This window comes from Pelophylax lessonae (genome assembly GCF_965119305.1).
Source record: "Pelophylax lessonae genome assembly, chromosome: 1".
Classification (NCBI taxonomy): Eukaryota; Metazoa; Chordata; class Amphibia; order Anura; family Ranidae; genus Pelophylax; species Pelophylax lessonae.
The window spans coordinates 392,484,112-392,510,651 of NC_138768.1; the positions used below are offsets into that span (position 1 = coordinate 392,484,112).

The 26,540-nt window shown below is 44.7% G+C and overlaps 1 protein-coding gene across 1 annotated transcript in view; it reads right to left on the reverse strand.

Moving 5' to 3' along the window:
• PSIP1 (PC4 and SRSF1 interacting protein 1) overlaps positions 1-26,540 on the reverse strand; it is a 346,309-nt gene that overhangs the window by 36,826 nt on the left and 282,943 nt on the right. The gene's annotated exons all lie outside the window — the stretch shown is intronic.

Genomic DNA, 26,540 nt, shown 5'->3' on the forward strand with positions numbered 1-26,540 from the left:
CATAAAGGGAACATCAAAGAAGTTGTGTTGGGAAAGACCAACCTAAAGAAGGAAAGAAGAAGAAACAATAAGAAATAATGTAAGGAAATTTCAGATTGTAGTGATTAAATTACTTCAGGTCAAATGTAAGTAGAGTATATGCTGCTCGTTACCCGACGGTACCACCATGCTCAATGTAGGCCCACCTATGTGGCCTACAACAGTCCAGCTCAGGGGTCCACTTCCAGATATTCAATCCACAGGCTCCAAACCTTTTAAAAAAACTGCACTTTGTCATTGAGTATGGCTGAGAGGCATTCATTGATGATCATCCAAGATAATTTTGCCTTAATCAATTCAAAGGGTATGGCAGCCAACTTCCACGACCTTGCAATCACTATTCTTGCTGCCACAAATATAAATCTAATTAGCAACTTGGCATGTTTTGGGGCACCCCCCACCACATCTCCCAACAACGCTTGCTTTGGGGATTTTTGTAAGTTTACCTGGGTCAGGGTCCAGGAGTAGACAAAATTGTACGCCCTGATCCAGTATCGTCTCACCTTGGGGCAATTGCCACCAAATGTGGAACACTGTTCCTTTCTGACCACATCCCCAGAAACAGAATGGAGAGGCCACCGAGACATAGGCAGCCAGTCTGGCCGGGAACATGTACCACCGTAAAAGAACCTTATAATTCACCTCAATAATGGAGGTATTAATCACGGCCCTGGAAGCGTTACACGATAATTTATGCCAGTCCTCCAACTCCAAGGATTCATTCAGGTCCACTTCCTATTTCTCCATGTAACTCCGTTTCTTTGTCTCAGATGTCGTAATAATAATATATATATTTCCGATATATGACCTCTTAGTTTGTCAAATTTTTCACATAAATACTCCATTCATGAATATGGTGTGCTAGCTGGGAGTCCTTGTAATGTTCAGACCCCGGCATTTGAAATTTATCAATCAGCGCTTGTTTGGTATACATCCCCCTATGATCACACATCAGGGATGCGCTATAGGCCAAATCCCATAGTTTTTAACGGACTATAAGCATGCTGATACATTCACCCTCACTCCAGTTTACAAACTGCATTGCTTTCGGAAGAAATAATAAATGCAATTTTTTTTCTGTAAAAATACGTGCATGTATTATTTTTTCCTAAAAGATGAACTTCCTTTAATGTAGAGGATTCCACCGAATACTACATTTTTTATACTAAGCACCATCAATCTTTACAGAAAAGCTAAAATCCTTTAACTCAAGTATGTTGAAGGTGTTGTCCACAAAAAATAAAACATTCAGTTTTGAAATGAAGGAATAGACCGAGACCCCTTTGTCTTATTTGGCAAAAAAAAAGTATTGGAAACCTGTAAGAGTATTTAATAATAAATATCTTGCGCTCGTACTTATGTCAGAATATTTATACTGCTCTGAATATAGCAGTGTATTTATTTATGGTTAATAAGCAAAGATCTGTGAAAAAGGAGAGTCTTCACCTATTGCCATAAATCAATGTCGTGAATTCTTTTTAATTGATTAATTTCTTTTTAAAAGCATATACCAATCTTAGTGAGTACAGTCTACAGTGTGGAATGTATATAAAAATATTTATTCGCCAGACATGTAAACACAATATATGATCAACCAGGAAGTGACATAAAAATAACTCCACATAAAAATACTAACTTCAAATAATCAATGCAATGTGATGTTTAGCTCAATAATGAAAGTGAAAGTAAAACAAAGTGAAACCAAAACGAAAGCAAGATTACCATTTCTTCCCAGGTATAGTATAAGCCATAAATTAATGTTCTATATAAATAGACTACAATGGTCTGCGAATCACAGGGCCCAAAGTCATTCCACTGCAGAAGGAATGAGAATAAGCCTTGCAAAACGGAAGACTTAAAATTGCAAATAATGCATGAAATCTGATATTAATAAAAATGTATAAAAACAAAAATCAGCTTTTTAGAGAAAAATCTACTATGGCTTATACGGCTGGGATTGTAATCTCATTACCCTTAAATATGCAATATAAAACATATAAGGAAGGAATAAACAATTGTTGAATAAAATCAAATAATACAGCAAGGCATAATTACCACACTTAAGATGGTGTTACCAGAGTCCTAAGATGGATGCCTTTCTTAAGATGGTGGATTCCCTTCAAGTTTCAGATGAATGATAGACCAGGGAGTATGTCTGGATGAGTCTTTCGAAAGATGTAATAGCGTGTGTGGTGTAAGTGTGAGGTGTGTTGTCAGTAGTGTAATGTGTGTCCTATCTCTCATCTGGGTTGGTCTTTTATATGGTAAGAACAAAGAGCTATAAAAATTACCATAAGTAAAACCCAGAGGGATGAAACATTATCCCTATTGGATGGGATATTCTATACCTAAACTGATGAGGTCAGAGACACACCTCTTTTGATAATTAACCCAAAACTTGGTTAATAAAGTTAAATGATTTCTCTATATGTGAGATTAATCATATAACACAACATAAAACTTTGTCTAGACTCCCAGTACATACATAAATGTCCACCTGTATCTCCATAATTCACCTGAGCAAGTAATGCCATTCCAATAATTATATTATTTAACACAATATAATATTTTTATATTGGAATATCTAAAATTATCTCAAGACTGCACCTGGTATTTCGCCTCCAGAGGGCAGTATTGTACCGTTCATTAGATTTTGTATTTAATATAATTAAAACAATTTGTTATCTGATGACCTATTGACCTGTCGGCTAGTGAAAAGCAATTACTTATTTGGATTCTGACATAACTGTCAGGCATCCAGACTAGGATAGGAAGATCTATAGTGTCATAAAAACTTACACCAGACCTACACACAAACTTCTCTGAAATGAGGTAATTAGTAACGAGATACACATGTCTTTACACTTATTAGAAAAGTATACTTATATATATATGTATATTATATATCTAATATTATATAAGTATCAAGTTCACACTTCTATATTAATAAGAATACAATGTATTATCGTTAATATACATCTTACATATGATGATGTTTTCTATAAAAACTTATGTGGTTTATCTTAAATGTCTGCTAGAATATACTGGGGTATTGTCCATTGTTATATACAGATAAGATTACAGGCCAGACTAGCCATGAGTGACTAGTACGATGTCTCGCCAATTGATTCTTATCTGATGAAATGTATGTATTACCTTATTTACGATCACATAGATACAAAGATCTCTGTTGAAACTATAAGACCCTATTGTTGAAATTCTATGCTCTCTTGTAAGCTTGTGAGAGACATTTTGCAACAAGACATATATGAACCTTCTTTCACCTTAAAAACAAGATGGATCCTGTCCTGTTCAGAATCTCTTACATGCATAATACAAAATATACATGGCTTTTAAAATCATTTTTCTTTTTACCTATTATTATTTTAATCAACCCCCAATAACCCCGACAAACCATAATATAGTATTACAACATGATATCAGAGCTTAAGGCTGGGTTAACACTGGTGCATTGAGGGAAGCACAGCGATACCTCTGTGGGTTTCCGCATTGAATTGGACTCGCGGACAGTTTACACTGCTCTCTGCGAGTGTCGATATAAAGTTAATGACACCCCCTAATCGGTTCGCAGAAGGCAGTGTGAACTGTGGAATCGGATCGCATGTGTCTGAACACCCATGTGATCCGATTCTAGAGCAGACCAAAAAAAGGGGCCTGTATTGTTTGGTGCAAATGCAATCTCAGCCATACAAACTGTATTGTGTGGCTGAATTTGCATCGCACAAACATCGCATGTGATGTGCACAGCAATGGGTTACGAATCACATGCGATGTCTGGCATCGCAGCAGTGTGAACCCAGCCTAAGTGCACCTCGTCAAATAGATATATGTACTTCCTGTAACCTCCCCATGCACTTTACTGAATTGGGGGGACACACCCCCCTGGAATATATGCCCAACTCTAAAGAAAACTTCAGCAAAATCAGATGAACTGTATTTATGGGCATAGCCCATCTTATCAGTTACTAGCCATTAAATTGAAGACTGAAGGAACTTCCTTAACCAATCATCTAACATCCTTACAGGCTATATATAGGATTTTTGTACTCCTTGTAAAAACATTTTCTTTGAGTCTATTGAGGGACACAGGAAGTCAACTTCAGGATATACTGCCACCTCCAGGAGGACTTGATAGTGGCAAGCAAAACTGTAGACCAGCCTAGAATAGCCCCTGCCACTACCAGGATTCTTAATTTTTGTAGCAAAACCGTACCAAAAGCATGATCATAATCAGATTTTACAGTGAGGATAGAGAGTACAAAAATCCTATTTTCCTTCTTGCTAATGGAGAGGGAGAGGAATTCAACTTCAAAATGACCAAAAAAAACAGTCCAACTGAGGGGAGTGAACAAAACAGCAACCGTTAACAGGCTGAGAAAAAAAAAACAAAAACACAACAGTACTGGGGACTTCCCGTAGTGCAAACAGCCACCTGAAGAACCTTGTGCTTAAAAGAGTTGTCCACCTTTGTATAACTTAAGAGAATCCGTGATTAGAAGACCAGGTGTTAGCCGTGGAAATCTGGAAAACTGATGCTTAATGCTGACAAGTCTAAGAAGCACTCACAGATCTAGTAGTGTGCTTTGACAGGAAAGGATTGAACTTGATCCTGGAGACCTCAAGCTTGAATGAGGTTTTGCACAAGTCACAAAGATGGTGGAATAAAAAGCAGGTGCAACCTTATGGGGCCCATCTGGAAGTGGATGACAAAAGACTCACAGCCCAAAAGTACACGCAGACAACGAATCGAAAACAGAGTTAGGTACCTGGTAACTCTAAGAAGTCTTCCAGGGCAGCATCTGAGAGATAGGCTCCTCCCTCCTGAAACAGAAAACTCAATAGTCCACCATTATAAAAATGTCAGCCATACCTTCTGCCTCAGTAATATCAAAGCACCGAAGGAACCCTCAGTAAGCTTATCAATTCGCAAACCCCTTATTTATCGTTTAGGCTGGGAACGAGTTCTGCCCTGGGAGACTTCTAAGAAAAAATGTTACCAGGTACCTAACTCAGTTTTCGCCATTCTTCCAGGGCAACATCTGACAGGCTGTACCAAGCAATACTTACTAGGGAGAGAAAAAAAAGTCTTGAGCACCTTGCGGCCAAATGCCTGGTCCTAACTGGACAGCTGGTCGATGCGGTAATGCCTTGCAAAGGTATTGAAGCTCAACCATGTCGCTGCCCTGCAGATCTGCTCTGGTGTTGCCTCGGCTCTTTCTGCGCTTGATAATGCCCAAGCTCTGGTTGAGTGGGCCATGACTCCGCTCAGCGGGGCAAGATTTAGTGCTTTGTAGGCTGTCTGAATTGCAAGCTTTATCCATCTGGCTATTGTACCTTGATGCCATCTTTCCTTTGTTAACTCCTGCATGGAGGATAAATACTGTGATGGTTCTTCGCCACTCTTTAGTTCTCTCGAGGTAAGCTATTAGGACTTTTCTTACATCTAGCTTGTTGCAAGTGACTCTTTCCTTGCTATCCATTGAATCTGGAAGGGAAGGAATAACCACGTCCTGAGTTCTGTGAAAAGTTGAAGACACTTTTGGTAGGAAGGCTGGGTCTGGTGTGAGAATAATTTTATCTGTCAAAATTAAACAGTAAAGTTCCATCATGGATATAGCCTGTGTTTCGCTGACTCTTCTTGTTGACACAAGTGCCACCAGGAGTACTGTTTTTAAGTGTAAGGTATTTATCCGAACATACATTCAGTGGTTCAAATAAAAAACTAAGATAGTTGGAATAGTTCCCTTATCTGTTTTTTTTGTTCTCGTATCAGAAGACAAACTTTCTCTTCACTTTTTCGTAGATGGCTCTAGTCACAGGTTTTCTGCTGTCTGCTGTAAGACCATGTAAGACAGACCTTGCTCTGTAACCTCACCCTTTCAGGAACCAGGCTGAGAGCTTCATGACCTTGCGCTTCCAGTGGTGATTGGCCCTTGCAGCATGGTTCAGCATGTCTGGAAGTGTTAGATGAGGCTAAATGCTGAGGTTTTTTTTTTTTTTTTTAAGTGACCGAACCATGGTCTCTGAGGTCAATGGGGTGCAATAAGTATCACTGTAGTCTTTTCTTCCTTGACCTTTTGTACCAACCTTGGTATTAGGGCAGTAGGAGGGAATGAATAACAGATGGGGAACCCAGCTTTGGCTGAACGCATCCACTCCAATGTTCCCAAAGAAGCTGTTCTGTCTGATCTGTAACAGTCACGGTGACTGCGCACACGATGCAAATCACAGCGCCAGCCACCTGATGGCTCAACAGCCCAGGCGATGCAACAAGCACACGTGACAGCCACCAATCCAGGCATTCCAGGAATGACCTAAATCGATGGGATTTGTTCCGCTTTAGGTCCCTTCCGCCCTTGTGGGACCTAAAAGTCGTGCGATTTTGACTGGACTTAAGCAAAGCCTGTGTAATCTTGAGGTCTATAGACCTTAACGCACCAAAGTTGGGCCAAAGTAGTGCGGGGACTAACTTGAAGTCGCACAGATATGAATGATACTCACTGGAAATAGAGTACGACCCGTCATGCGCCTTGCAGTCCCAAGTCACCCGACAAGCCACACAAGTGTGAAAAGGGCCCCATGATTCACTTCTGCTAAGGGGCTATATAAAAAGATACATATTGACTAGTGCAATGACAACCCAATCCAGGTATAAGGTCTGAGTGATAGCAAATAATGATAGGCTGAAACACGAACACTGAACATACAATATGCTGCAGATTATCATGTGAATGACCTGGCTGCCTCTGCACCCTGGCCCGGGATAGACTATTGTATAAAACAGACACTATGATATAATGTAGTGGCCCCACATCATTAGCATAGACACACCATCTTTTATAGTGCCATAACCTGAGAACCATCTCGACTGTAGGGATGTCTGCATATGCGCAAATGCTTTTGAGGAGATACAGTCAGGCCCGTAAATATTGGGACATCGACACAATTATAATCTTTTTGGCTCTATAATGGATTTGAAATAAAACAAGATGTGCTTTAACTGCATACTTTCAGCTTTAATTTGAGGGTATTTACATCCAAATCAGGTGAAAGGTGTAGGAATTACAACAGTTCGCAAATGTGCCTCCCACTTTTTAAGGGACCAAAAGTAAATGGGACAATTTGCTGCACAGCTGTTCCATGGCCAGGTGTGTGTTATTCCCTCATTATCCCATTGACAAGGAGCAGATAAAAAGGTCCAGAGTTAATTTCAAGTGTGCTATTTGCATTTGGAATCTGTTGCTGTCAACTCTCAATATGAGATCCAAAGAGATGTCACTATTAGTGAAGCAAGCCATCATTAGGCTGAAAAAAACAAAACAAACCCATCAGAGAGAGCAAAAACATTAGGTGTGGCCAAATCAACTGTTTGGAACATCCTTAAAAAGAAAGAACGCACCGGTGAGCTCAGCAACACCAAAACACCTGGAAGACCACGGAAAACAACTGTGGTGGATGACCGGAGAATTCTTTCCCTGGTGAAGAAAACACCCTTCACAACAGTTGGCCAGATCAAGAACACTCTCCAGGAGGTAGGTGTATGTGTTTCAAAGTCAACAATCAAGAGAAGACTTTACCAGAGTTAATACAGAGGGTTCACCACAAGATGTAAACCATTGGTGAGCCTCAAAAACAGGAAGGCCAGATTAGAGTTTGCCAAACATCTAAAAAAGCCTTCACAGTTCTGGAACAACATCCTATGGACAGATGAGACCAAGATCAACCTGTACCAGAGTGATGGGAAGAGAAGAGTGTGGAGAAGGAAAGGAACTGCTTATGATCCAAAGCATACCCCCTCATCAATGAAGCATGGTGGTGGCAGTGTCATGGCGTGGGCATGTATGGCTGCCAATGGAACTGGTTCTCTTGTATTTATTGATGATGTGACTGCTGACAAAAGCAGCAGGATGAATTCTGAAGTGTTTCGGGCAATATTATCTGCTCATATTCAGCCAAATGCTTCGGATCTCATTGGGCGGCGCTTCACAGTGCAGATGGACAATGACCCGAAGCATAATGCGAAAGCAACCAAAGAGGTTTTTAGGGGAAGAAGTGGAATTTTATGCAATGGCCAAGTCAATCACCTGACCTGAATCCGATTGAGCATGCATTTCACTTGCTGAAGACAAAACTGAAGGGAAAATACCCCAAGAACAAGCAGGAACTGAAGACAGTTGCAGTAGAGGTCTGGCAGAGCATCCCCAGGGATGAAACCCAGCGTCTGGTGATGTCTATGCGTTCCAGACTTCAGGCTGTAATTGACTGCAAAGGATTTGCAACCAAGTATTAAAAAGTGAAAGTTGGATTTTGGATTGTTAATCTGTCCCATTACTTTTGGTCCCTTAAAAAGTGTGAGGCACATATACAAACTGTTGTAATTCCTACACCATTCGCCTGATTTGGATGCAAATACCCTCAAATTAAAGCTGAAAGTCTGCAGTTAAAAGCATATATTGTTTGTTTTATTTAACCACTTTACCACTAGAGCATTTTGCTGTCTTACGTCTGGGCCACTTTTTGCGATTCGGCGCTGTGCGAATTTAACTGACAATTGCGCGGTCGTGCGACGCCGTACCCAAACGAAATTGACGTCCTTTTTTTCCCACAAACAGAGCTTTCTTTTGGTGGTATTTGATCACCTGTGCGATTTTTTGATCATGCGCTATAATCAAAAAAAGAGCGTTTATTTTGAAAAAAATAACAATATTTTTTATATGAAATTCCCCCCAAAAAAGATGTAAAAACCAATTTTTTTTTAATTTTTGGCCAATTTGTTTTCTGCTACCCATGTTTGGAAAAAAAAAAAAAAAAAAAAAAAAAAAATCGCAATAAGCGTATTTTGATTGGTTTGCGCAAAAGTTATTGCGTTTACTAACAAAGGGAAAGATTTATGTCATTTTTGGTGTTTTTTTTTAACGAGTAATGGCGGCGATCTGCGATTTTTTTTGCGGGACTGCGACATTGCGGCGGACAGATCGGACCCTTGACTGACATTTTTGACACTTTTGGGGGTACCAGTGACATTACTGCAGTAATCAGTGCTATAAATATGCACTGTTACTGTAAAAATGACACTGGCAGGGAAGGGGTTAATTTTATTGGAGAGGGAGGGGTTAATGTATGCCTGGTGCTTACTGACGTGTGGGGGGGAGGTGACTGTGTGAGACAGGGACAGATCGGATGTCCAGCTATGCTGAACACTCCGATCTGTCACTGAGGAGATCCGCCTGCTTGTGTTTACACAGGCGGGCGGATCTCCACACTAGATCCCCGACGATCGGGGGCAGAGCAGCGGCGATCGCCGCTGCTCCTCCCCTGGCCCGACTCCCGCTGTGAATGAAAACAGCGGGAGCGCGCCTCCGGCGCCGCGCGAGCGCCGCCTACAGGGGAGGAGTCTGGCGACGTAGGTCTACGTCGTCAGACGGGATCGTGGTACTTTGCCGCAGTACTATTCCAGTACTCAGTGGTAAAGTGGTTAAATTCCATTGTGTTGGTGTATAGAGCCAAAAAGAATACAATTGCGTCCATGTCCCAATATTTATGGACCTGACTAAGTGATATACCATATTCCCTTGAAGCTAGAGGACCGGAATCATGTCCTATAAGCTACCAGTGTCAGGCCCAGGGAATGTGTCTGGTAATGCCTAAATGTGTGGGATAGGATTGTAAAAATGGAAGAGAATCTGCGCTCGGACAGCAAAATAAATGATGAGGATCAATGAAGATATGTGTGAAGGCAGCCAACTAAATGATAGATTACAAATCACATAAGCATAATAAGAAGTGTAGTAGCGCCAAACACTAAATCTGAAAACAATGAATTATCAATGTGGAGTGTCCACAAAAAGTCCCAACAGTCCAAAAAAGATGAAAATAGTGGAGACCAATTCCCAGTTTCAGAACCGTGCGGATGAAAAGAAGCCAACACCCAAGCGTGGAGATATGCCAACTGCTTACCAGATGTTAAGTGGATATAGGCGATGAACTGAACTCAAATTGGGCCATCAATCACAGACAGTGCCAACGGTATAATCTCATCAACTCCCAATGCCTCAACAAATCATGGTTACAGGGCAATGAAGGCTCAAATCGTACCACCAGATAGAATCTAAGATCTCAGCAATATCCAATTCACCTCAAAAGAAAGGGGCAGGACATAGTGCAGACTGTGCAAACTCTAGTTTAATAGGTATGTAAAAATATACTCCCACATAGGTGGATGTATATAGGCATAATAAATAAAACCGCGGTAATGGTGGCGTGCTGCTCGTTTTCCGGATCACCTGACGCGTGTCGTCAAGGAAATGACATCATCAGAGTTGGACCGGATACAAACGGCAGCACGCATAAAAGAGAACAAACCGGAAATGACGTAGGCGGATGTGAACCGCAAGTGCGTTCCACTTGATCATCAGCCAGAACCGGAAGTGACGCACGCGGAAACATCCGTCAATGCGTTCCATCGGGTTCTGAACCACGGCCGGATATAGCCTAAAAAAGCTATGGTGAGTCTCAACGGCCCAAAATATGGAAGCGGTTGTATACTCCACTACCAAGATATAAATAATCTGGACATCCGGTACTGATAAATAAAAAAGGAAAAAAAGATCTTCCAGCATGAATAAAACAGAGATCAAGTGGGAGGCACATTATAAACAGAACCATTGCACAATATGCAATATCCCATATGCAATATAATAACTAGAAAAGAGAAAATGAAGGAGAGAAAACCAATATCTCTCTGATCATAAAAAACTCTAAAAAAATATGACATTATACATCATTAACACTGGGTATAAAATTAACCTAATCAAGGCCACATAAATATCCCATAAGTGATAAAACTTATCACAAACTATAAAGAATAGGGCGGAGGATATTGATGCTACCATAGACGGATATATAGTAACAGCATCGTATGTCCACACCGTCCTGAACTCCATAACACATATCATATACACATATAAATGACATGTACTAAACCTATAAAATAGATAATGATAAAATAAGATAAAATAGAATACATCACTAAAAGATCCTCAAAAATAATATCCAGATGATTAGCTGTTATTAATATAGCAATTCACATCCCACTCGACGTTCAGCCCCCATGGAGAGTAAGTCCTCATATTGAAAATCCACCGAGTTTCAAGCCGGGAAATTTCTCGGTGGACATGGCTCCCTCTCCAATGGGGGGTGAACTTGTCGATCCCCCAGATCTTGGTACCCACAGGGTTTTTATCGTGGCAAAAGGTAACCGTTCAGGTTTATTAAGGACATTTGGGGCAATCTGGAGACGCAAAGGCTCTACACCCCTGAACACTACTGGTGGAACTTCAGGTAATTGGGGGCCCAATTATCAGAAAGGGTTTTCCTAACCACAGCGTTTCGAGGCATTATGCCAATTGCCACGATAAAAACCCTGTGGGTACCAAGATCTGGGGGATCGACAAGTTCACCCCCCATTGGAGAGGGAGCCATGTCCACCGAGAAATTTCCCAGCTTGAAACTCGGTGGATTTTCAATATGAGGACTTACTCTCCATGGGGGCTGAACGTCGAGTGGGATGTGAATTGCTATATTAATAACAGCTAATCATCTGGATATTATTTTTGAGGATCTTTTAGTGATGTATTCTATTTTATCTTATTTTATCATTATCTATTTTATAGGTTTAGTACATGTCATTTATATGTGTATATGATATGTGTTATGGAGTTCAGGACGGTGTGGACATACGATGCTGTTACTATATATCCGTCTATGGTAGCATCAATATCCTCCGCCCTATTCTTTATAGTTTGTGATAAGTTTTATCACTTATGGGATATTTATGTGGCCTTGATTAGGTTAATTTTATACCCAGTGTTAATGATGTATAATGTCATATTTTTTTAGAGTTTTTTTATGATCAGAGAGATATTGGTTTTCTCTCCTTCATTTTCTCTTTTCTAGTTGTTATATTGCATATGGGATATTGCATATTGTGCAATGGTTCTGTTTATAATGTGCCTCCCACTTGATCTCGGTTTTATTCATGCTGGTAGATCTTTTTTTCCTTCTTTTTTATTTATCAGTACCGGATGTCCAGATTATTTATATCTTGGTAGTGGAGTATACAACCGCTTCCATATTTTGGGCCGTTGAGACTCACCATAGCTTTTTTAGGCTATATCCGGCCGTGGTTCAGAACCCGATGGAACGCATTGACGGATGTTTCCGCGTGCGTCACTTCCGGTTCTGGCTGATGATCAAGTGGAACGCACTTGCGGTTCACATCTGCCTACGTCATTTCCGGTTTGTTCTCTTTTATGCGTGCTGCCGTTTGTATCCGGTCCACCTCTGATGAGGTCATTTCCTTGATGACACGCGTCAGGTGATCCGGAAAACGAGCAGCACGCCACCATTACCGCGGTTTTATTTATTATGCCTATATACATCCACCTATGTGGGAGTATATTTTTACATACCTATTAAACTAGAGTTTGTACAGTCTGCCCCTTTCTTTTGAGGTGAATTGGATATTGCTGAGATCTTAGATTCTATCTGGTGGTACGATTTGAGCCTTCATTGCCCTGTAACCATGATTCGTTGAGGCATTGGGAATTGATGAGATTATACCGTTGGCACGGTCTGTGATTGATGGCCCAATTGGAGTTCAGTTCATCGCCTATATCCACTTAACATCTGGTAAGCAGTTGGCATATCTCCACGCTTGGGTGTTGGCTTCTTTTCATCCGCACGGTTCTGAAACTGGGAATTGGTCTCCACTATTTTCATCTTTTTTGGACTGTTGGGACTTTTTGTGGACACTCCACATTGATAATTCATTGTTATCAGATTTAGTGTTTGGCGCTACTACACTTCTTATTGTGGGATAGGATTGTCTGCTGGATGAAGCTCGGTCTCCTGGGCAATCCATAAACATGGACAGATACAACTCAGTCAGGCTCCTGCCCAGAGGCCTGATCGCCAAATCAGGCACGCGCGTGCACACACGTTGTCTATGTATAAAGACAACCATGTTGCCAACTGCATATAGTCGGAGTTAAACCAGTGTGTGTGTGTGTGTAATAAAAGCTTCCCTAATCATGGCCAATATACAGCTTGGGCCCAAGCATAAAGTAGACTATCAGTAGTAGCAGAGTCACAGATATTTGGCTAAAGCCTTGATCTGGGACAAGGAGAACTTCGGTACTGAACATCTAGTCGCGAAAGTTCAATAGTCTACTTCATGTCCATGTTCAAACAATATCATAAATGTAGACAAAATAACATATTGCCGAACCATCAGAGAAGTTTTAGCAGCCAAAACTCTTGGGCCCTCCATGTTTAATTGCCATCTGAATATATTCAAAGGGATGCAGTAGAAAAAGCTGAACCCCCATGTCATTATATAAAACACCTAAGGATAAAGAGTTCTGTATAGTGCACAGTCATATGGAAACTTTTGGGAAAAAAAAACTGCTTCTAAAAGAAGGCTTATTAGAAACAAAGCCTAGATGGAGCAACGGTTTATGAAATGCAATGTCACAGATGCAAATTTCCCATGAAATGTTAATTTGCAAAACAAAGGAAATCTAGTTGAACAACAGTCACCAGAGATCCTGCCCCCAATATATCTACTTTAAGTATGTTTAAGATAGACATAAAATACTAGCATACTGCAGAACCCAGAGGACAGTCATTTCCATTCAACTAAGACACCTGCAATGCAGGTTTATGCCATCAAGCAGTTTGCAGAATCCCGGACTTTGGTAAAAACTTGCTCTCTGGCTACCATGTGTTATATATCTATCCAGAGGAAGTACTGGGGGACTTCAGGTCAAAAGCGTGAAGGTGAGTGCACCAAGTGGTGTGTATCGTGGATACTAGCAACCCATGATAGGTACAGCTTCCACTCCTCCCTGACCATGGCCAAATTTTTAGTTGGCATGAGTCACTCATAGCGAGAAGTACACTGAAGTAACCTGAATAGCTCACTCAGGTGAGAAGCAACCAAAGTCTCTCAATACCTGAGGTCTTAGGCTGGCCACACATTATACAATCCCTAATTGGATACAATTGAAAGTGTTGACCTCACATCACACGGTTTTTGGCAAATCCAAAGCAAAAATTGCACAAGACAAGTGAACATGCATGTCCAGCCTCCAGGTCAGGCCTGGTAGTAAATTAAATCTGCTGACATCCTGAGCCTGAGAATGTGGCCAGAGCAGTCAGAAGTGCACCACCTGCCTGTGATAACGAGCAGTGATTAGGCACAGGTTTGTCTAAGCAGCCCTTGCATAGAGGGCTATCCAGGATCCAGTCAATTCTTTGCTGCAGGATCCACACCAAAATCAAGCACAAAGAACTGATTGCATCCAGACTGAAGGGAGAGGAAGGTGTCTGACTTCTTTTACAGAGGAGACTACTAAAAAAAAAATGGGGCGAACGATCGTCCGATTTTCCTCGTTGTTTCACAGCAAATCGGAACCAATGAACGAAAATTAGTACGAAAATTCTCGCACGACAAAGGTTTTTTTTTTTTTGTTGTTTGTTATGGATCATGCACAGTCTTTCTTTTCTGATTTTTCTTGTACAAAAATCGTATGAAAACGGTACACAGTAAAGCGAAAATCGTTAGTTTTCCCTGAACGAGAAACATTTTGGAGTTTGCCACTTTGCAGGAACTAGTCTAGAAGATCCGCTGGCTCCAGGCATGGTTGGGGGGGGGGGGGGAGAATACCACTGGCATCCTGAAAGCTGGCGGGATGGTTGCAAACCCCTCAGCAGGTGGGGTGAAACCTCAGGCAGGGGCCCAGCTTGCCCCAATGTGCTGCCCCTGAACTATACTGCCCAAGGCTCACTGAGCTGGATGGGAGGCTGGTCAGGGAGCCTCCTGCAATTTAGAACAGATTGAAAATAAACAGATGCAGCTCCTGTGGGTCCAGAGGAAACACAATCAAAGTGAGGCAGAAGGTATGACTGACATTTTTATAATGGTGGACTATTGGGTTTCCTGTTTCAGGAGGGAGGAGCCGATCTCTCAGATACTGCCCAGGAAGATGACTTACATTTACTTTTGGTGAACAGGTCTCTGAAAAACATCATCAAGGATCAGCAGAACATCACCCTTCTCTTTCCCAAAAAACAGGTGAGGACGTTTCAGGGCAGAAAAAGGTATAGATTAGGATGCACTGATACCACAGGGCATCTAGTGCTTTTATAATGGAGTATCCCTGTACCTGAAGACAAACCTGTCCGATTTGCTGTTGAACATAGAGGTCCACATCCTGTGTCCCCCTCCCTGCAACACAGGTTCTGGCACTGCTGGCTGTAAAGTCTGCCTGCTAATTTGACGCAAGACTTCTGGCTCATTCCTGATGACTGTTGTAAGCTACCGCTGTATCGGATGATACCACAGTAAGATGGCCCAATGATGCAGAAATAGTCAAATCGACTGAAGTTTCCAGGACATGAATCAGGAGACTAGACTCCACTGAAAACCAAGTCTATTGCACAAAGTCACCAAGACTCCTCGCCAGCCTGACAGGCTGTTTATTGTGAGGATCCTGCAAAAGGCAGGAAGGAAGAACTTCCGACTCAAGAGTCGAATTCCTAAACCACCAGGCCAGGGATAACCTGGTCCTCTGACAAATTGGCTCTGTCCAGAGTCTGGATCTACTTGTCCCATGCGGACAGACTGTTCGGTTGTAGAGTTCTGGAGCGAAACTTCAATTGAACTGTCTAGATTACAAGACTACAAATCAGACCTAGGACTCATGCAAAGGCGGAACGTTGGAATGTTTTAGGCCTGTTGGAGTAAGACATTTCTCCTGTGGAAGGAAAACTATGGCCTGACCCGTGTGTAGGTGGCAGTGTGTTTTAGGTGTGTGTGGGGGGGGGGGGGGGGGGGGGAACAGAGAAAAGAGTTTTACGGTAAGTTCTTAGAAAAACTCTGAGTCGATAGTCGCAGCCCCTCATTAAGCCTTCACGAGTGGGTAATGGTGCCCTACGCAGGAGCAAGCTAGGCAGTTTGAAAGGTTAATAAAAAACTTTCTAAACTTATGGCGCTTTTCCACTGCATGGAACCGTACCGGTTCGGCACGCTTTTGTGCTTTTCCACTGCGGTACCGCATGGTATAGGGTCGGAACGGTTCGGTACGGTACGGTATAGGTTTGCTTTTCCACTGCATGGAACCGAACGGTACGGTACGGCTCTGAAAAAACAGTACCTACTTGATTGTGGTTCCAACAGGTACCAAATCCCACAATCCTTTGCATGCAGTCACTACTAGCCACTGATTGGTCAGAGAATCACACCCTCACACCCACCCCCGTTGTTATCCCACCCACTTAACTTTAGTACTACTTTAGTGGAAAAGACAAACCTATACTGTACCGTACCGAACCGTTCCGACACTATACCATGCGGTACCGCAGTGGAAAAGCAAACCGGGCCAAGCAGGGCCGAGTAGAGCCGAGCCGGTACTTGCAGTGGAAAAGTGCCATTAGACACCTCCAGGGGGCCATGCCTCAGCCATTATCCTGACACAGTTACAACTATCCTTCAGTTTTTAGCAAGCAGTACAGGAAGGCAACAACCCAAAATTCCAAAGGGGCGGGGGCTGCAACTGTCGGGATGACTCTTACGTCCTCTGACAGTCGCAGCCGCTCAGTAAGCCTTCACGAGTGGGACATCCCAAAGCAGTGCAGGTGTGAAGACGCAACCTACCGAAAAGGCAACGTATCAACCAGGCCAGAAAAAAAAAACAGGGCAACAAAAGCTCAAACAGTAGCTAACCCACAATGGGAAAAAAGCCCCACCAGGAAGAGACCAAAAAAAAAAAAAAAGAAAAAACACGTCTCTTCAAACAACCGCTGCACTCAAAACCTGGCGCCCAAAGGAAGCATCAGAGGATGCCATCACATCAAGGTTGTAAAATCTTGTGAAAGTGTGCACAGACGACAAGTTCGCTGCTTTGCACACATGAGCCACAGAAGCCTGATGGCAAAACGTCCAAGAGGCACGGACAGCTCTAGTAGAATGAGCCCTGACAGGGAAAGGAAGAACCTGACCCTTGATTGAATAGGCCCGAACAATCGTCTGTCTGATCCATTAAGAAATGGTTGGCGCGGACGCAGCCGAACCCGTCCGAGGTCCCTTAGGAAGGACAAACAGGGAATCAGACTTCAGAAAAGACTCCGTGGTGGACAGGTAAACCCTGACCACATCCAAGGAATATAATGCAAATTCCTTGGGTTGCTTGGGTTTCGCACAAAGCCAAGGCAAGACAACATCTTAGTTGAGGTGGAAGGCAAACACCACCATGGGAAGAAAAGATGGATTGGGTCTCAAGACCACTTTGTCCTTATGAACAACCAGATAAGGTGAGCAGCAAGACAGAGCCGCCAACTCAGACACTCTGCGAGCAGAGGGGACAGCCACCAGAAAGTCAACTTTCTAGGACAACACAGGAAGAGGTATTTCTCTGATGTTCTCAAAGGGAGGCCGTTGCAAAACAGGCAAAACCAAGTTCAGGTCCCATGGAGGCAAAAGAGCCTTCCTCAGGGAGCCAGATGTCGCACCCCTTGAATAAAGGTGCGAATCAAGGAATTAGTCGCCAAGGGACGCTGGAAAAAAATGGCCAAGGCCGACAACTGACCTTTAATCGTGGCCAGCGCCAAACTCTGATCCACACCTTCCTGCAGGAAGGCCAAATCCCTCGCCACCGAAAAGGAGCGGGGATGAAACTCTTGCGACTCGCACCAGGCAATATACACCTTCCAAGTGCGATAGTACATTTTTCTAGAGGTAGCTTTCTGAGCCTTCAATAAGGTAGGAAATGACAGCACTCGGGAGACCCTTGTCTCTCAAGACTTAGATTTCAATAGCCACGCCGTCAAAGCCAGAGACTGTAAGGCAGGATGGAAGATCGGCCCTTGAGACAGTAGATAGTCTCTCAGCTCAGCAGGAGCCGCCAGGAAGGCTCGATGACCATCTGCGCGATGTCTGCGTACCAAGACCGACGCGGCCAGTCTGGGGGCCACCAGAATGACCTGCACCTGTTCTGACGCCAACCTGCGGAGGAACCCGGATAACAGTTGAATTGGAGGGAAGGCATAAATCAGCCGATACCGGTGCTAGGGCACCACCAGCGCGTCCGTCAGAGGGTCGCGGGTTCTGGCCACGAACCTTCCCACCTTGTTGTTGAGACAAGACGCGAACAGATCTTCGTCCGGAGTCCCCCACCGGGCACACAGGAGGCAAAACACCTCCGGATGCAGGGATCATTCCCCCTGGTCCAGGGTCTGGCGACTCTGGCGACACTTCCTTGGTGCCCCCTTGGCGATTGAGGTAAGCCGCCGCGGCGTTGACCGTCTGAACGCGTACCGGGCAACCCTGAAGACGAGTTGTCCAATGGAACAAGGAGAGCTTGATCACTTGGAGCTCCAAGACGTTGATCGGTAAGGAGGCCTCCTCCACCGACTACGACCCCTGGGCACAAAGTGAGCCCAGAACTCCACCCCAGCCCGATAGGCTGGCATCCGTGGTAAACACCATCCACAGCAGAGGCTGAAAGGACTTGCCCTGTGACAGAGTTGGCGACAGGAGCCACCACATAAGATAGAATCTTGCGAGGAGGCTCAGAGAAATCCTCCTGTCCAACGACTGAGGTGTTATGTCCCACCTGGCAAGAATCTCTGCTTGCAGAAATCTCGTGTGAAATTAAGAAAATGGGACGGCCTCGAAGAAAGACCTTTGCCTGAGCGGAGTCCAGGACCACCCCCAGGTAATTGAGGCGAACAGAAGGGGTCAGAGCCGACTTCTGAAACTTAATGGTCCACCCGAACTCCTGGAGCGTCTGAACCGTGACCGACAGGTCGCTCGTCAAGGTGGCACACGAGTTCGCCCTTAACAGGAGGTCGTCCAGATAACCGAGGACTGCAATCCCCTTTAAACGCAGCAAAGCCAGCACCGGAGCTAAAACCAAATACCCTAGGAGCCGAAGCGAGGCCGACAGGTAACACCACAAATTGATAATGCTTTTCCGCCACTGCGAAGCGGAGATACCGATGATGACCTTCGTAGATAGGAAAGTGTAGATACGCATCCTTTAAGTCGATGGAGGCCAAGAAATCCCCTGGACTCAACGATGCCACCACCGACCGGATGGATTCCATCCGGAACTTCTGCACCCTCACAAAGTAGTTCAGAGACTTTAGGTCCAGGATCAGACGCACTTTGCCCTCTTTTCTGGGCACCGTGAACAGATTGGAATAAAAACCGCAAAACCTGTCCCGCGGAGGGACTAGCACAAACACTCCTTGGGTGAGAAGATCTTGCACCGCCCCCTTGAGATCTCTCAAACGATTGGGAGTCAGATGGAAAGAACCTGTCTGCCGGGCAAGAGCGAAACTCGATCTTGTACCCTGAACGAATCAGTTTGTGAACCCACCTGTCCTGAATTCCGGACAACCAGGGTTCCTGAAAGTAACGCAGCCATCCCCCCACCCCGGAAACGGGTGAGGGTGTCCCTTCAGGAAGAGGCAGACTGGGCTGCCGAACCATCCTTGGGCTTGCCAGACCATGGTTTCTTGTGACCACCTAAGGTCATGGAGGATTTTCCTTTATCCTGTGACCCAAAGGCAGGGAAGGACCCACGATGAGCCTTGAAAGAAGGACCCCGCCTAGCGCGGGGGGATTTCCCCTTAGAGGCTTGGGGCAAAAGGGTACTCTTACCCCCTGTAAGTCCCTTGATCAACTTATCCAGAGTGTCCCCAAAAAGGCGACTACCCACATAAGGGACATCAGACACAGTTTTGCAAGCGTGGTCAGCCGACCAATTCTTCAGCCAAATAATGCGGCGGATCGCAACCACAACCGCACACAACCGTAGGACCAAAGGAGCCTCGTCCAAGGCCGCATCACACAGGTACATCACGGCCTGGGTCACTTGATCCACTATGTCAAGGGCAGTCGGAGAGGCCAACTCCGCCAACCTGGACCGCCGAAGCACCCTGAACCATGCCGTGACAGCTCCGCCACCGAGAGACCATCACCGAAGCAAACACCGGTTTGAGCAAGGAGCCCGCCACCAAGTACATGTGGTGGGAAAGCGTCTCCACGCGCCTATCTGTCGGATCCTTGAACACTGGGGAGTCCTCCACTGGCATCAAGGTGGATTTATATTCAACCTAGAAACACGGGAGACCATCACCGAAGCAAACACCGGTTTGAACAGGGAGCCCGCCACCAAGTACATGTGGCGGGAAAGCGTCTCCATGCGCCTATCTGTCGGATCCTTTAACACTGGGGAGTCCTTCACTGGCATCAAGGTGGATTTATTCAACCTAGAAACAGTGTGGTCCACCTCAGGTGACACCGTCCAATGTTTGTCTACAGAATCCGCAAAAGGCTAACGGTATTTAAACCGCATAGGCACCACCAGCATATGTTTGATGCAACGCCATTGATTTTTCACTGTTTCGTGAAACTCCTCGGGGCAGTGGAAAACCTGACCTGACCTCTGGGCTTTGCGGAACCCGAAGGCAGCGCGCTTTTACCTGACTGGGAGGGCTCATCGTCAAGATTTAAAGTCGCCTTGACGGAGCTAATAAGTGCATCCACTGCTGCGCGTTCTCGCGCCGCCATTGAGGAAGACTCTTCCTCCTCCCGATCGGAATGTGAGGACTGGGACCCCTCAGGGGGGACATTGTCCGTGGCAACCAAATCAGGCCCAGAGTCAGAAGACAGAGGGCATCGGCCGTTTTTGAGAAGTGCGTTCAGATATCAGCAGATCCACTTTGGACGCCAAAGTCGCAAGAGCAGCAGATGAGGCCATGGAAGAAGATTAAGGGGTTCCTGAAGAACCAACCAGGTCTGCGGGGAATTTGCTATCCTGGGACTCTATTTCTGCAGAAATTTTTTTTTGGGACGCTGACCCTTTAAAAACGGCGGTTCCCGCGGTCCCCCACCGCAAAACTTCACCGCCCGTGGAGACCCCTCAAAAACAGCTATAGCCACAGAAAAATGCCTGAAAAAACAGTTAAAATCACCCCACAGTGTCACAGTGTATTTGCCAACCACACGCTGCTGAAGTGAAGATAAGAGAAAAGAGGAAGTGACCTCACGCACTAGAGGCCTATGCCCGCCCTGAGCCACAGAATCATGGTGCCTGATAGAAACCTATGGGAGGAAGCACTGGCAAATGGTCGCCGCCCTTACTAGGCGGTCGCCCACAGCATAGATGGCGCCCAAACGATGAGTTAAAATGGCTGCTGCCCACACAAAGAGGCCAAGCAGCCTGCCCTCACCCAAAATGGCGGCTGCGTGAACGGCGCCAAATAAAGTAAAAAGCACAGGCACTGGCCACCACAGGGAACCCCAGAAAGTACCCCGGGATGCAGCAAGCCCCCACACCCCCCAGCCATAGGGGAGTTCACCGCAGGTTGCCCCAAGCAGGGGCAGGGAGGAAGGGGGCCGCACCAACCGGCCAGCAAGGGGATCCCACAGAAGCCACCTTGTACTGCCATCCCCCAAGAGTGGGCCCACAGATAGTAGTCCCAGGGACACAAGGGTAAGATCACTCAACAGTGTAGAGAACGCGGGCACCGCTTTGATACGGGACACCCCCCACCCTGAACGGGGGTGCCGTCAGCCAGGAAGGATGCTAGCAACTTACGGGCGTTCCGGAGTTGAGACATCCCGGTGAAGACGGGTCTCTGCAGGCTCGTCCCCGTCCCTAAGGGGCACTGTTGTTTGCGAGGCCTGGGCGCACCAATGACCTGTGACGCTCGTTGGCAGGCCGGGACTCCATAAGAATCTATCATCCAGTGCGGGGCCCAGCTCTGCTGTCGCTTGAAGTCCTCCAGGAATTCCCCTGACTAACTAGCGATAGTGAGTGAAGAAAATAAAATAAAGCTATTTTTAAAGAAAAAAAACAGTTAACCACTTTACTACCAGTCACGTAACCTCTACGTCGGCTGACTTTAAGTGGTTATACCGGGATGATGCCTCTAGCTAGAGGCATCATCCCGGTACCGTTGTTTGAAGCCGACGGTCGGCTTTCCGTCGGTAACGATCGATGCGGCTCGGGAGCCGCTCGATCGTTACCCGGGGGGGCGGGAGGGGACGTCCGCCGCCTTCCGCGGCTTTGCTCGGGGCTACCGTCCCACCGGGAGCCCCGAGCACCCAGCCGGCACGTCCGCCGGCTGGATGGAGTCCCGATGAATGCCGGAAACGGCATCGATCGGGTCTCCGATGACGTAACCCGGAGGCGGCGTCCATGACGTCACTTCCGGGTTACTGTGCTGCAAAAGGCGGCAGATTTGAAAAACGGCTGTATGCAAAAATGCCGTTTTCGGCGTTTTGCATACAGGGAAGTGTAGTGGAGGGGTCTAGGGTCTTTTAGACCCTCGATCCCTCCATAAAGTGTACCTGTCACGACATATTGCTGTCACCAGGGATGTTTACATTGCTTGTGACAGCAATAAAAGTGATCAGATTTTTTGTTTTTTAAAAAAACCTGTAATAAAGTTTAAAAAAAAAGAAAAAATAAATAGGAAAAAAAAAAAAAAAAAAAAAATTAGCCGTCCCCGTCACCGTTAGCTCGCGCACAAAAAAAAACGTATACGCAAGTCGAGCCGCAAATGAAATCGCTGTTCAAACCACACATGTGAGGTATCGCCGCGATCGCCAGAGCGTGGGCAATAATTAAAAAAAAAGAGCTACACTCTAACTCTAAACTGGTAACCGTTAAATAAATTTAAAGCGTCGCAGATTGAGATCTCTATTGACCGTAGTTTGTCGCCATCCCACGGGGGGGCGCAATTTTAAACCGTAACATGTTTGGTATCTATTTACTCGGCGTGACATCATCTTTCACAATATACAAAAAAAATGGGCTAACTTTACTGTTTAGTATTTTTTAAATGCAGTGAAATGTGATTTTTCAAATTTTTTCCAAAAAAATGGCGTTTTAAAGACCGCTGCGCAAATACCGCGTGACAAAAAATTTTGCAATGACCGACATTTTATTCTCCAGAGTCTTTGCTAAAAAAATATATATAATGTTTGGGGGTTCTAAGTAGTTTTCTAGGAAAAAATACTGGTTTTAACTTGTGAACAAAAAGTGTCCGAAATAGGGCTGGGGCTAAAGTGGTTAAGAAAAAAAAACAAAGAAACAGACACTAGGTCCCAGCTGAGAAGACCTGCCTACTCATGACGCTAGGCAGCATAAAACTGGAGGACAGTAGTAACTGTCAGGATAATGGCTGAGGGAAGGCCCCCTGGAGGTGTGTCTAAGTGTAGAAAGTTTTTTATTAACCTTTTAAAGTGCCTAGCTTGCTCCTGCAGAGGTCGCCATTATCCACTCGTGAAGGCTTAATGAGGGGCTGCGACTGTCTGAGGACGTGAGAGAAAAAAAGTTTTATATTTCGTTTAAATTGGAGTGGTAGCCCATTTCACACAGGCCAGATTCCGTCCAAGAGGACCTGCCTGCTCAGCGGAGGATCTTCTCCGTTAAATCCCCACTGAGCAGGCGGATGACAGGTCCATGTTCGCTCCGCAGGGTGGACATGGACACAGTCCACCGCATGCCCATTTCCATCTGATCCAAACTGCCGGATGGATAGCGAACATATCCCCATCCATGTGTTTTTAGCGGACCCATGTCCGCTGACATCCGCCACCCTATAAAGAACAATGGGTGGCCCAACCAGGTCTACCTAAACAGGCTGACCCGATGGTCCACTGGTGTGAAAGGGGCCTTAGTGTCTGTGTTTAGGTAGGACAAAAAAGAATAATAAAACAAACACGTGTTCTATTGTTCCTTGGTCCTAATATGGGTACAAATAATGCACACATGTGATATAACAGTGATGGTCAGGAGTAGGAGAATTTATTTAGCAATTTTTGTTGGTGGTGGATTATAAAGATATGAGGCTAAAGTTGAAAAAAAAAAAAAAAAAAAATCGAACTAAATTATTTGGTGCAGGGGAGGTGGGGGGGATTATGGCGTGGGGTTGTTTTTCAGCGGTTGGGCTTGGCCCTTAGTTCTAGTGAGAGAAATTCTTAAGGCATCAGCATACCGAGACATTTTGGACAATTTCATGCTCCCAACTTTGTGGGAACAGCTTCCTGTTCCAATATGACTGCACACAACAAGGTCCATAAAGACATGGATGTGCGAGTTTGGGGTGGAGGAACTTGACTGGCCTCAACAGTGTCCTGACCTCAACCCGATATAACACACCTGGGCTCTTGAGAAAGTCACCTGATTGTGATGCAACGCGTCGAGAAGGAGCCGGGTGACATCACTTCTGGTTACCGGCCGAGACCGGAAGGAACACAGCGGAACGCTTCCTGCATCCAGGGACCTTTGTCTCTGTTCCTCTACTGTTTGCTGCTAACCTTACTGTAAGTTTTTACTATTGTTGGAATAAATTGTTACATACATACTAATGTTCCAACCCAAAATCAATTCTATTCCTTGAGAGATAATCTACACTCAAGAGATAGACAGATGTATAATCAAACTGACCCTAAACCCTCCCCTATGAGTAATCCTCATGAAAATAGGACGCTAGAAATAGAGGAACAACCCTCACAAAGCCAGGCCAATCAAGGATATCCTGGGTGGGGTTTTCACAAGGCCAAACAAGGCCAAAAACGTCCGTTAGAACCGTTAGAGGAACCAGAGGAGGTAGGAGGGTACAATCTAAGAAAGAAAAGACATAAGCGATATTGGTATATTTCATCTTAGTCATACAGTCTTAAATGACTCTGAGAAATTTTTTTTGGATAAAGGTCTTAAATTTGCACCCCCTAAATGTCTAAACAAATTTCAAACATACATGGACAAACAAATTTTTCAGGAAAGTCATTAAGCGTTACATGTTGAGTAATCCGGTGAAAGAGAATCGGATTATCTCTACCGAGGACAAACACTCAGGATTGACGAACGCATCTTTATTCAATCCTCCAGGAACATTGGCACCATCCCTGAAAGTTTTCAGGGATGTTGCCTTGCGAGATTTGAATAATATGCAAGTCCAAAAATATAGAATGAAAAAAAGATATGGAAGCTGGACTGGATTCTTTATGCAATAATAAAGATCTAGTAATTAGGCCAGTGGACAGAGGGGGGGGGGGGGGGGGGGGGGTATAGTTGTGCTTGACAGATGCGACTATATGTCAGAAATGCAGCGTATTTTGGACGACAGGCACACCACACCAATACCCCTCTATCATTTGATCCACTATTTCAGTATAAAAGAGAACTTGAGGGGTTGGTTGCAGAGGGTTCCCGCCTTAACATTCTCAATAAAAAAGAAAAGGCCTTTTTGGTGCCGAAGTGCCCCAGGACTCCCATCATTTATTATTTACCAAAGATACACAAGAGTCTGACTTCCCCCCCGGGTCGCCCCATAGTCAGTGGCATTGATTCTGTGACGTCCCGGGTGGGGAAGCACATGGACTCTTTTTTACAACCTTTGGTTCAGCTTACGCCATCATTTATCAAGGATACAAGACATGTGATCAACACATTGTCTAGTCTTGCTCCTGAGGATGGTCTATGGATGGTGACAGCTGATGTCACATCCCTCTACACCATTATTCCCCATGAGTTGGGATTTGAGGCGGTGAAGCGGTTTCTTGATAGAAATTCAGGGATCCCTGATGTACAAATTGAATTCATCATGAAACTCTTTGAGTTCGCCACGAGATCAAATTATTTTTGGTTCAATAATCAGTTCTATCGCCAGGACAAAGGGGTTGCTATGGGGGCTAAATATGCCCCCAGTCTGGCTAACCTGTTCATGGCCCAATGGGAGGACGACGTCATCTATGCCTACGACAGACCTCAGGTGCTGCTTTGGGCTAGATACATCGATGACGTCCTCCTCCTATGGAATGGGACTAGAACAGATCGAGGCTTTCATGAAATTTCTGAACTGCAATAATAGAGGTATTTTTCTCAATTTTGAAGCCAGTCAAAATACTATCAACTTCCTTGACTTAACTATATTCATTAAGAATGACAAGTTTGTTACCACCACATACTTTAAGCGAACTGATAAAAACGCATATATCCCTATGGACAGTTGCCATCATGACCCCTGGTTAAAGGGAGTCCCCAAGGGACAATATATGAGGCTTAAAAGAAATTGTACTCAGCAGGAGGATTTTGTTTCTCAATCATAAGTCCTTACGAAAAGATTTTTGGATAAAGGGTATGACAAGGTTTTTCTGTCAGATACCTTTGGGAAAGTTGACTGTATGAATAGATCTGACCTGTTGCAAACTAAGGTCAGGTCGAGAAATAATGATTCCTCTTTTGCCCTGCCTTTTGTCATTACTTTTTCCACTCAGTCAAGGAGCGTTAACCACTTGCCGACCGCCGCAAGTACATATACTGCGGCGGTCAGCCCCTGCCAGGCAAAGTGACGTACCGGTACGTCATTAGCCTGTCACTGGCTTGTGAGCCAATAGC